A 13,161-nucleotide genomic window follows, 5' to 3' on the forward strand; every position below is an offset into this window, starting at 1 on the left:
GGAAAGATTCACAAATCAAACAAACTATATGACACCTGTATGGCTGTACCTAGCTAGTTAACTAGTTCAACACCCGTCCTCCTCGACAGGCATGGTGATCACACAAACTTGCATACAAAACAAGTTAAGGCAGCAAAAACAACATGTCCATCAAGCAGGCCCTGGCCGCAAACTACCCACACAACCTCAACATCACATTCAGTGGCCAAACCAAAACAACAAAGCTCAGATGTGGAAAATTTGGCTTGTAACCTAAGCACGACGACCTACATACCAAAGGCCATGCCCACAATGGTAACCGAGTCGTTTTACTAGGTAAGAGCAACCATTAGCTAGCAGTTAGCACATGATTTACCGAGAGTCATCAAAGCCAAACCCAAAACATATGCAACCATGGCAGCATGCGACGAGTGAACTGAAACCAACAGGGGGTAGTGAGACGGGTCACCTTGGTTGATGGTGATGATGTTGACCTTGAACCCCCATGCAGCAACAACTTCTCCTTGGCCGGCCCTCTTCACAAGCGGTAAGACAATAGCCAGCACTAGTATACATACTAGCTTAGTCCATCTGCTACAAGGAAAAGAAAAAAGAATGGTTGGCTGTAGGTAACTTGCAAGTTACAGTATTTTTTATATTACACTTGAAGTAACCGTCGTCGCCGGAAAAAATGCAGATCTCAATAGACACAACTATATCATGTGATCCTACTGCTTCATTTGTCAAAACTTGAGACTAATATTAACAAACACATATGGACCAATGGTCATTGAGAAGTAACAAATTAAGCAAGCTCAGGTTTCATTGTCCCTAAGAAAACTGCTCCAAAGAGAGAAGAACATGCACTGTTAAATTACCTAATAAATGAACAGACATACATGTACTGCTTGCTACAGGAGCATCATTTCTACATTTTGTTTTATGTTTTCACACAACACAACACGGAAAACAAGGAAAATGAATCCAAACAGGGAAACCACTACACAACCAACATCAGTTTTTATAAACAATTGACATTCAATATCAAAGTGATACTCGTACATAACTGGATAAAATGGATGTCATTTTTGTGCAAAGTCCACGAATGCCATCGATATATCATCCATTATAGCAACAAGAAAATTCTGCAGAATGGTCCTGGACGCAATGAGCAGAGAGAGAGAGAGAGATTTTGCAAACCACCTACGTCTTGGATCACTACTCTAGTGATCTAAACGGTCAGAGGGAGTACTTTAGTTACTGTCAATTGCTCAAACAGAACAACAGCCGCTCCATACCAACAACGACTAACAAGAGAGGCAAACTTAAACCTTGATGAAGCCATGCTTGTTGCTCCTACCTCAGGTCTTCTCAAACTTCCTTCCCTTGATGTACAGCTTGGTGTTGTTGCGAGGCATGCCAGGAGCCTTGCCAAAGTGCCTTACCGCCTCACAGGCATTCTTAGGTCAACTCAAGAGGATCTGCAAATGCACACATTTGCAAATAAGAGTCCATTCACAACACTACTGGAAGGACTACTAACACAAATAACTGAAGTGTGTTCCTGGAATTAAATTTAGAAGTACACCTCAACTGCACACCGCCGCCGCCGCATTCTTGCATGAAAAAAAACCCAACTGAGAGCAAGAGCAGCTCAGACAAACACATCATCAAACAGTGGAGACCCATCATCAATTCTAACAAAAACTAACGAGAAAAGGGCAAATGCCTTAACGTAACCCAACTATAGCAATGGTAACAATAAACTTCCAATCAAAAAAGCTTATGTGGAAACAAGGATCATTCTAGGAGTGGAAATAAGCAACATTGCACAATATCAACCATTAAAATCCAAGCCCAAAAGAATGCACCAGTTCATCCCTTAATCTCTGAAGTAGGGGGGGGGGGGATAAAGAAGTATCATAAGATTCAATATATATTCTTTTCAGCATGAGAGAATTCTACTTCAGACATGTGTAGCATAGTTCCTATGTCTCAGCAAGTACTACCTATACAGTGCTCAAACAAAACAATAGTTGCTCCACACCAACAACGACTAAGAGATAGGCTGACTTAAATCTTGAAGCCACGGCTGTTCCTCCTTACCACGAGCCTTCTCAAACTTCCTTTCCTTGGAGTGGCGTAAGGTTTGGTGTGGCTGTGCGACACACCAGGATCCTTACCAAAATGACTCACGGGCATTCTTGGGTCCCCTTGAGAGGATCTGCAGATGCACACATTTACAAATATAAGAGTCCATTCACAAGACAACTCGAAGGACTACTAACACAAATAGCTGAATTATATTTCTAGAATTAGATTTAAAAGTGCACTTCAACTGCAACCACTGCATAATAGTAACGGGAAATCATGTTCTGAAACTAGTGTGCTCGGATTAACGCTTAGCCCATATCACAAATGACTCACAAAGGGAAGTTTTCGGGATTACAATACAATAATGGTGATATGTCAGGATTAAGCACTCATTATCATAGAACCACTCAGTTGAATGTTATTACATACTAGAACTGCAGAATCATTCATCTTGTTGTTATCTTCAACACCCATGAACAGACATAATAATTTGGGTTATAATATAAGATGAGAGAATATTAATTCGGCATTGTTAGTTAGTTTAAAGGATAGTAAAATAAAGAATTGTGAGTTCTTAAATAAGGTGCCTATCAGACCTACCAAGTGACATTCACGACTTGCACATTCCTGTGTGTGTTTCTTTTTCTTCACTGGTCATCTATTGACAAAGAACATGTTATAAAACATGAGCAATAGAAGATTTGTGTATTCTCATTCCGGTTCTGCTACCATATCTATGTATCAGGCTAGATTAACAGGTAAACAGCTAGCAGGGCTCCCGCTTTTTTCTTGGGTGCAACAGCTGATTTGTCCTTTGTAAACATATAATTGAGTTACTTGAATTTTTTTTTGAGAAACTTTGAGTTACATGAATTTATTTTACTGACAACGGATAAATACTACTATGACCATTCAGAAGTGCAGTTTAGAGCTCAATCTCAAAGTTCTCGAGAAAAATAATGGAGAGAGCAATGTTTGAAGAACAGGAAGACTGCGTCTAGTTGTTTTGGGTGATAGCAATCAGGTAGGTCTACAGTCTAGTTACATCACACAGCACACCAAATATATCGCTTATCGTTGACACAAAACACGCGCGGTCGTTGTACAAACTGATTCATGTATGACCAAAAATCACATCAAAATGAATCATCTTGGAACCAACAATTGTTCTTTGTGTAGTGTTGCACAGTAATGAAGTTTACCATGGCGCGATGGCAATATTTTACAAGGAGATCAAGGTCGCCTCGCTAACAGGCATCCAAAAGGGCAGCTCCTTAAAACCTAAAAGCAGATCAGACTGCACTACATAATACTAACTACAGAGTGTGGTGGCCAAGGCTCAGCTGCGCATGCGGAGGCGCACAGGGATTCCAGTAGTGAATCTAGGTAGTACTGCTTCACTGAAAACAACACACAAAGCACGCATTGTAACACTAAATCAGCACAATTGTATATTCACGAATCCCAGTTGTTGTCTTAACCAGCCAATAACAAACACATTGATACTTCACCAGGTGAAAATACATAACAGAAATTCTTACTAAGAGTTATCAAGACTACAAACACATACATATACATATATGTTGCAGGATTAAGAGTCATTATCACAAAAAACAGAGTGTGTTCTCAGGATAACACAAATACACATTATGTTATCTCAGGATTAAGCACTTATTATCATAGAATAACTCTGCTTGGACGTTATTACATATTAGAACTGCAGAATCATTCATCTTGTTGTGATCTTCAACACTCATGAATAGACACAATGATTTGGATTAGATATAAGATGTGAGAAAATTTAACAACAAATATTAATTTCGGTAGGTTTAGTTAGTTTAAAAGATATTAAAATAAAGTATTCTGAGATACGAAATCAGTGCCTATTAGACCTACCAAGTGACATTCATGACTTGCACATTCCTGTGTGTATTTTTCTCCTTCACTGGTCATCTAATGAGAAAGTACGTGTTTTGACAACACGAGCAATAAAATATTTGTGTACGCTCATTCCGGTTCTGCTACCGTATCTATGTATCATGCTATATGAGAGGTAAACAGCTAGCGGGGCTCCCGTTCTTATCCTGGATTGCAACGACTGATTTGTCCTTTGTCAACATATAATTGAGTTACTTAAAAAAATTTACAGACAAACGATTAATACTACCATGACCATGCAGAAGTGCAGTTTAGAGCTCAATCTCAAAGTCTAAGAGAAAATAAAACATAGAGCAAATTTTGAAGAGCAGGGTCTAGTTAATTTGGGTGATAGCACTGACGTCTACAGTCTAGTTACATGAGAAAAGACACGCCAAATTTATCATTCATCATTGACAGAAAACAAGTGCAATCATCGTAAAAACTGATCCCTATATGATCCAATTCACAGCAAAATGAATTGTCTTGGAACCACAAATTGTTCTTCGTGTACTGTTGGACAGTAGTAATTAAATATACCACAGCTTGATGGTTGTGGGCACACAAATCATGAGAAAAGGAGTGGAGAAGCTGAGTAGCTTACCTATGCCGTAGTAAAAGAAGAAGCGGCCATCCGAGGCGCAGGGGGAGCCACAAGGGGGAGCGTGCTTCTGTGTGAGCTGATCCACAAAACAGAGCTCCCTCTTCTTATCCAGCTCTTCAACACGCCCTTGAGCACGCTTGTGAAGGACCTCCAGTGGGTGGTGAAGATCAAGGTGTGAGTCCACTGAGAGTATCAAAGTTTGAATTAGAAATGTTAGTTGCTGATTAGACAAGAGGCCATGCATTGCAAGCAGTAAATATGTTAACGGGTTGAAAAGAAAACTACTTCCTGCAATTTCAAAGGACATGATAAACATAAACATAGAGAGAGAAGCCATGCAACTTATTATCCTATACAAAAGTCGGAGGAGCTCAGTTCTGAAGTATTTGTCCTATACCTTAATATTCTACTCCCTCCATCCCATAATATAAGAACGTTTTGCAAGATGTTTCAGCTTGCAAAACGATGTTGCATTATGGGACGGAGGGAGTAGTACAGTTGCTTAAAGCTGCACAGTTGATGTTTTGATGTGAGATTCACTGAGATTGAACAATGGATATTATCGCTAAACAAGAGCATCACATTGATCTTTTCCAGACAATCAATCCCGCAATTGATTCAATAATAATCAGGAAGTAGGTGGTGCTCAAAACATAAGTATCTATAGATGCAAAATTGATCAATTAGCTTGATTGGGAAGTGTCGTGAACCTAAGGATTCCACCAAACAAGAGAAACGCCAATAGGCTAGATCTCATTTTACAAAAGTAAGTGTAAACCTTGAGCTTATTCCTTCAACCTGTGGAGAAGGTTAAGACCCTTAAGATAACACGAGAGAATCAGAACACTAGCAGTTATAGTTCATGCTGGAGGTCTGACTAGACTCTGAAACTTATGAAGGAAAAAAAGCAATGAACTTCAGTTGACATACATCATTCAGAATGTAGAAGATTTCGCCTTGTGAAACATGAAACGACCATGGAAAGGGAATGCCAGCTGTAAAACATAACATCATTCACACGATAAAAATGTTATCAAACTAGCTGTGGTGTGAGAGGGAACTAGCAGAGTGAGGCAACATTGAACATCCTGCGGCAGCAATCGAAGCACTCAATATTTCTGCACTGTACTAGTACTACTAACTATGGCATGCAGTGTACTAGTAAAAACGTATTGCAAATCACAGATGACATGGGTGGAGGCAGAGCTAGACTCACCTAACCTATGGTCTCTGTCGGTCGTCGTGGAGGTTGACGCCATGGGTGCGTTGAGGATGGTCCTCGACCTTGTGCTCCTAGGTAGAAGTGGTCGATGCGTTTGCTCCTGCCCAGATTACTTACATACACCGGTGCACGGATTTCAGAATCGAAACCAAATCAGAGATGCAAGAGAGGGAGAGGGAGAGGGAGAGGCCTTACCTGAAGGAGGAGGCTTTGCTGCGGACGAGGAGTAGGACGGGGTCATGCGCGACTTGAGCTCGCGCGGCGAGAGCCACCGACGCCGGTGAAGGCGAGCAGGGGCGACGACGGAAAGGACAGGCGAGTTGAGCAAGGCGGCCTCCGGCAACATGTTGCGGGGAGGGAGCCGACCTCCGTCCTTGATGACGGCGCTGGCGGATCTGGGAGGGAGCGCCGCTGAGCTGGTCGCTCGCTCCATCTCCCCCTCGCCTTCGCTTCTCTTCTCTTCTCTTCTCCTCGGATAAGGGAAGGGGAGGGGAGGGGCGGCGGCGATGCGGGAGAGAGCGGCGGCGGCGGTGATGTGGTGGACGCGGAGAGGTCGGGGGAGAAACGTGGGTGGGTGGGTGAGTGGGGAGATGATTCCGGTGGTCGTTGGCTCCCTCTCATTGGTCAATCCAGACGTGCCACGGATCCATGTCCGTCTTCACTAAGATCTCAACCGTTTATCCACATCCGACGGAACACAGACGGCCCGCTGTTTGAGGAGAGAACGGGAGCAATAAATGAGCCGGGTAGGGAGGTGGGAGTTGGTTGAGGGAGCCGAAGGGACCAACGGTGTACATGCGCGCGTAGGGTGGCGAGGACGTTGGCTTCTAGCTAGGTCGTCCAAGGTGTTTGAGGATGAGCCCGTTGGCCTCCACCATGCTAAAAACGAGGCCAAAATCGTTCGAGTCGGTTGAGCGAACGAAGCTGGACATGCATGTCTCCGAGCCTGATCCAATCGATGAGCGTCCTACTCAGGTGTCCGTTCGTCAAACAGGGGCCGCGGCCCTTCGACGCTAAGTTGCTGGACTTCATCCGTCCTATTGCCATTGTCGTCCAAGGCTAGCTAGGTTGCTCGAGTAGTTAAATAATGTCCATCGCAAAAAAAAAAGATCGACAGATAGTGTTATAGCAATAACTCTCCTACTCAAGGTCCCGCCCATATCCTACATGGCACATCACATGAATGGTTAACAAAAGTCAATGCCAGTCAACACAAGTTAAGGAAGTCAACAACACTCCAAGCAAGCTCTCATGGTTCCAAGCAAGCCACTCGTCAACTAAAGCCGAAGTAAGGCTTCATGGTCCATGATGCGAGTATTTGGGCGGGTGGCTTTCAAGCGACGCATATCAGGCGGAAAACACATGGTGCGAGAAATTTGGTGGGAAACGTTCAGGCGGGAAACACACGGTGGCAAAACATATCAAGAGGTAGTACGTACGAGTGCATGCACGCATGGCTTCAATTTTCCATGTCGATCAAACGAAACCAACATATGCTTTGTTTTTCCAGAACAATGGATGCATGCATGTCGATTATCAACCTGATACACTAAGACAGGGGCACAAGCTTGCACGCATGCCCCTTCTCCCCGCCCGCCAGCCCGGCTGCACTTCCGTACACGCCACCCCCTCCCCCGCCTGAGCCGGTGAGGTGGGCCGCACTCAGTGCGGTCTCTTAGACTAGCCACAGTGGGAGTAACTTCGGTAGTAACATCGAGTCCAACTCAGCAAATTTGCTTATGTGGCAATGAGTTAATGAGGAGAGATGTAATACTAGTAACTTAGCTAGTTGCTGTAACATCACATGTCTCAATGCAATATGAGTCTATAACCTAATAAATGAAGCTTTGTATGTTACCACACTTATGTTACTAGTGTATGTTACTATGCATTGTGGCTAGTCTCAGTTTTCATTCTAAGTCCCTCCATCATTGCGCGTGGGTTGTCGCCCCCTCATGTAGCCCCGTCTCCTTCTCTCATACACCTAGGACCTCGCTGCCAACCATATGGCAGAGGAGAGGGGCGGTACAACAAATCTGTTGGTCGGTTCGCTTTATCTGAAATACGACACTCGGGTTTGTAGCTTAGGAACCACACAACTTGCTTGTAGCTTAGGAACTCAAATTCCTCATTGTGACGTCTTTGTTAATTCTGGGAAGAATTAATAATACTAGTGATCATTGGAATAGTTTTTTAGTTGCTTTTTCAGTAGGATAACAAAAATGTTATTTCGGGGAAAAGGAGTATACATACCTCAACAAGTTGTGTGATCATGGAATCCTAGGGGCTCTATCATTTCCAACTCATTTCACAATGAAGGCCACGTCGTTCTCTCTCTCTCTCCCAACCCAAATGGATGTACTCGGTGATACATGGGAGAAACTCTAGGAGATTCCTTAAAACTCGATCCTTTATAATGGTTTTGAAGGGGCCTTTAGAAAGAAAGGAAACTCTAGAGCAACTTGGCAAAGTCATATTCCCTAAAACTGCAACCACTATCATTCTAGTGCTCGAGACTGGTAGATGTACTGGGCTATCTAGCGCATGAGGTGCGCCATCGACACGTCGACCTTTCCATTTTTGGAAAGTCACGCATGATCACACTTTCCAGTTCTGGATTTTGTCCCTTTTGACATGTTTCAAAAATCCATGCGTACACTTCAAAAAATGCTTGTGGCAACTTAACAAAAATTCAGTTGGAAATGTCAAACTCTCGGGATATTTTTTTGGGAGTACTTTTTAGACTTTCAAACTTTAAGAATGTTGAAAAATCTGAAACCTCAACTTTCAACAGTTTGAACTCTTAAACTTTCAGTTTTTTAGAACTTCACGGGAGGTGAGGGCCAAGACGCCTCCACCCTGCACCTGGCCGTAGCATCAACTTCCTTCCTCTCATTCGCTGGCGTCAGCTTGGGGATTGTAGATCGTGGGAATCAAGTAGCAAACGCAGCCGGGGACGACCGGGGAGTAGTAAGCCGCTAGCTATGATTACCATCCAAATTCGAATCAACTTATACGAGTATATACTCCATCCGTACGAAAAAACTTGTCATCAAAATTGACAAAAATAGATGTATTTAAAACTAAAATACATCTAGATACATCCCCTTTTATCCATTTTGATGACAAGTATTTTCGGACGGAGGGAGTAGTTAGCACTAACGGGCAAGTAGCAAAACACACATATATATACACGAATCTCGCGACAAACATACGGCTTCAGATCCTATATACAATACAGTATTCCCTCTGTTTCTCTTTAGTTTGCATATAAGTTTTGGTCAAAGTCAAACTTTGTAAAGTTTGACTAACTTTATAGCAAAAAAATATCAACATCTATTATTCTACAGTTATATGTTATGAAAATAAATTAATCATGCATATAATAATATTGATTTTATAGTGCGAATGTTGATATATTTTCCTACAAAACTAGTCAAACTTTAAAAAGAAACCGAGGAAGTACAAAATAGACTTTTTAATACAGTAGAAGAATAGAAATCCCGTATCTCTCTCTCGGGCGCGTGTGCATGTGTGTGCTACTGTAGCTGTAGGTTTGATTAGATTATTAGATTTGGAGATGGATCGCTGATGTACGATACGATTCATCAGAGGGCCGCCGGGGAGGAGATGGTGCCACGGAGGAGCCATTAGTTCATGCCGCCGTCCGGACGCGGGAAAGACGTACGGGCACACCGACAATTCCTTAGCCAGGCTCGATCTGCAGGTTGGTTTACATCGATCGCGATTCTCGCCGCCGATGGAGCACATGCATCATATGCATGCATGGACGTGCACGGCGGGGTATGTACGGTCCCCCGACCGGAGGGAGAGGTTGGGAGTTCTTGCGCGCGGTGGCTTTTGGGGTACGTGCTCCGTTCACCGAACTCGGAGGTCGAATCGAACGAACGACGGAGGAGCACTGGAGGCGTCCGACGGTGGCAACCAAATCGCCATGGCCGGAACTGGGGAACCTCCGCAGCGGGTGGATTTGTGAGTCGAGAACTCTGAGAGTTTGAACCCGTCGAGGAGTGAGTAGACCGTGGCCGTGGTCGATTACCGGGCAGCTTCATGTCATGTCGGCGCGCGGAATGGGAGAAAAGGTTGCTGCTTTGCTCGGAATTCGAACCGGCCGGAGTCGACGGCGGACGTGGTGGTCCGGGAGGGTGCGGAACGGCGGGGAGGGAGATCCGGCTGGAGGTGGAGCCGCCGATGCCATGTAGATTCCTTCCGAATGAGGAGGAGGAGGAGGAGATGGGGCCACGGCCACGGCGGAGCCATGCCGGAGGCAGGGAAGACCACCAACGATTCCTTGGCTGTTGGTTGAGTGAAATTAATAATCAGGGTGGCGACGATCCATATGGCGCCGTTTTGGTCGCCGATCACATCACAGTAGCGTGCACTAGGTGCGCGCGGCTGGCACCATCGCCGGTGTAGACGTGTGCAGTTGGGAGAACGATTGTCGCCGCCGTATGTCTTGGGCGCCCATGGAGCACATGCACATGCATGCATGGACGTGCACGGCCACGGCGTGGTATGTACGGCCCCCGGAGGGAGAGGTTGGGATGGGAGCTCTGGCGGTGGCTTTTGGGGTACGGGCTCCGTCGACCGAAATCACCATGGCCGGAACCGGGGAAGGTAGCTACTAGCTAGGCTCCCTCCGCGGTAGGTGGATTTCTGAAAGGTCGGGCAACGGCGACGGTCGAGCTTCACGTGGGAGACGGCGACGCGCAGAATGGGAGAAAGGTTGCTGCCTGGCTCGGGCTCGGAATTCGAGCCTGAATCGACGGCGGCCGTGTTGGTCGGTCGATTGGGTGGTGGTCCGGGACTGTGAGGCTTGAGGACTCGCGCGCGGATGGCAGCGTGAGGCTACGGCAGGCGTGGGAAGTAGGAGAGGTTGGTGTCGTGGGGAAAATTAAAGAAAGAGGAGATGTGGAGTTTGCGCTCGCTCGCAACGGAGAAGAGAATTAAAGGGTGTTTGTTTCCAGGGACTTATTGGCTTAGGGACTTAAAAAAGTCCCTATAAGTCCCATCTAAACCAAATAGGAGGGACTTATAGGGACTTAAAGTGGGCAGTTGGGACTTATGAAATAAGACTCTCAAGGAGGGACTTATATGGACTTATAGTTATAATATGGTCTTATAGGGACTTATAAGTCTCAGGAACCAAAAAGATAGGGACTTTTTAGGGACTTGGGACTAAAAAAAATCCTAGGACCAAACAGGGCCTTAGAAGAGAAGAAGAAGAAGAACAGGGAATGCAATGGAAGGAAGCGTGCCATCCATCGACTCGCTGGTTTCAGTGCACGCGAGCGCGTCTCCACAAGATCGTTTCCATCCATCCATCCAACCGCTCTCTCTGTCCTGTCCTGCTCGGAAACCAGGCATACTCATAATACTACCAAGTTACCAAGTAAGTGAATAGGGTACGACCAGTGGCTTACAGGGAATACTTTATTGGCATCACCGATGCAGTTGCAGACGGAGCCGGACTGACCCCGATAAAAGATCCTGATCGATCAGTCAAACTCCTCAAGCTTCAGCGTTGACAGAGCCGAGCTCTTTGACCATGCTCCGCAGGTTCTCCCAGGACACCCCGCCGGGCGCCGCGGCCTCCTCCGCGTTGACCTTCCACCCAGCCGTGCTCCCCCGCATGTCCTCCGCCTTCATCGCATGTCTGACGTGGCTAGCCACCTGCTCCCTCCTCACCTCGTCGTCAAGCCGGACGGCCACACCCCACACCTCGCAGGCGTACTTGCAGTTGGTGTACTGGTCGACGAACCCCGGCCAGCACACCATCGGAACTCCGGCAGCCACGCTCTCGCAGGTCGAGTTCCACCCGTTATGCGTCAGGAAGCACCCCACGGCCGGGTGCCCTAGCACCTGATCCTGCGGGCACCACGTGGTCAGGAAGCACCGCCCTGCAGTCGCCGCGACGAACTCCGTCGGCAGTGAGCTCAAGCCAGCGCCGGCGCCAGCGCCGGGGACGAGGTTGTCCCAGATGGACCAGAGAAACGGTTGGCCGCTGGCGGCGAGGCCCCACGCGAACTCGGCGAGCTGGTCGGTGGAGAGGACCGTAAGGCTGCCAAAGTTGGCGTACACGATGGAGCCCGGTTGTTGCGTGGCCAACCACGCGAGGCACTCGCTGTCCTGCTTCCATAGGCCCAGGCCGCTGGCGGAGCCGGAGGCGTCGTCGTCCCTTGGCCTTAGGTGGTGGTTGAGGAGGGGGCCTAGGGGAACGAGCGCGGGTATTCGGCGCGGAGAGCGGCGAGGACGTCGGCTTCTAGGTCGTCGAAGGTGTTGAGGATGAGCGCGCCGGCCTTGGTGCAGCCGTTGGCCTCCACGATGTTGAAACGGAGGCCAAAATCGTCCGGGTCGGTCGTGCAGACGAAGCTGGAGGTGTCTCCGAGGCTGATCCGCGGCATGCCCGGGATCCAGTCGATGACCGTTCTACTCAGGTGTCCGTTCGTCAAGCAGCTCTCGTCTGCAAACATACGTATGTAATAACAGTACAAACAATGAAACAAATACTAGTAAGTTTACTGTAAGTTGCTCAAAAAACAAAAGTTTGCCAAGTTGCTCGAAAATTTATAATAAGTCAATGTTTTATTATTTTTTGAATAAATTAAGGCAATGTTTCGAGGCAAAGAGTTGTAAAAATCACATTGAGTTTTGAGAAACGGATTTTTTTTATTGTTTCTCAATTGGAGCATGCAGAAACTCCAAACCAAACTAGATCAACGCACCCTACACTCTTAGCACCTAGGAGATCGACAAGTGGACAGAAGGAGCTAGCCTGACTCGGGGAAGACATCACAAATAAGCACCGAAGATGGAGTGCATTGCATCCCGGATGCCCATGCTCACAACACCAACCAACACATGACAACACGGCGCCCCAAGCCTCGCCGCCGAGGCAAAAGAGGCAACCCACACCAGCTACTCCTCCGGAAGACACCCTGAGCACCCAAGCAGCATCTCCAAGGAGAGGACGACGCCATGGAGCCAACGCTGCATGGCCCGGCAAACCGAGCCTAAGGTTTCCCCCGGTGCCTGATCAGGGGATGGACATGGCCATGACAATGCCTCCAGGGAGGAGACGAAGCCCACAAGGCGTCATTGTTGCCCGCGGCCACAACAACCCAGAGGTTTCTCTTCGCCCATGTTCATCAAGTTTCGATACTATGCCTTTATAATCTCTCGAAACCTCCAAAAAGATTTATTGAGCAATTTTTTCACCGTCACCAACCCATGTTCCACAACAATCTAATCTAGAGCTATTTTTGATACCTTGTCAGACTAGGAATTCACCGTTGGAGCTATCTTCATCAACACCGTTGGAGTT

At 46.5% G+C, this 13,161-nt stretch overlaps 1 pseudogene; it reads right to left on the reverse strand.

Annotated features, from left to right (window-relative positions):
- Positions 1-11,348: 11,348 nt before the first annotated feature.
- Positions 11,349-13,161, reverse strand: part of LOC119305384 — a 5,793-nt pseudogene continuing 3,980 nt past the window's right edge.

Source organism: Triticum dicoccoides, chromosome 5B (genome assembly GCF_002162155.2).
Source record: "Triticum dicoccoides isolate Atlit2015 ecotype Zavitan chromosome 5B, WEW_v2.0, whole genome shotgun sequence".
NCBI lineage: Eukaryota > Viridiplantae > Streptophyta > Magnoliopsida > Poales > Poaceae > Triticum > Triticum dicoccoides.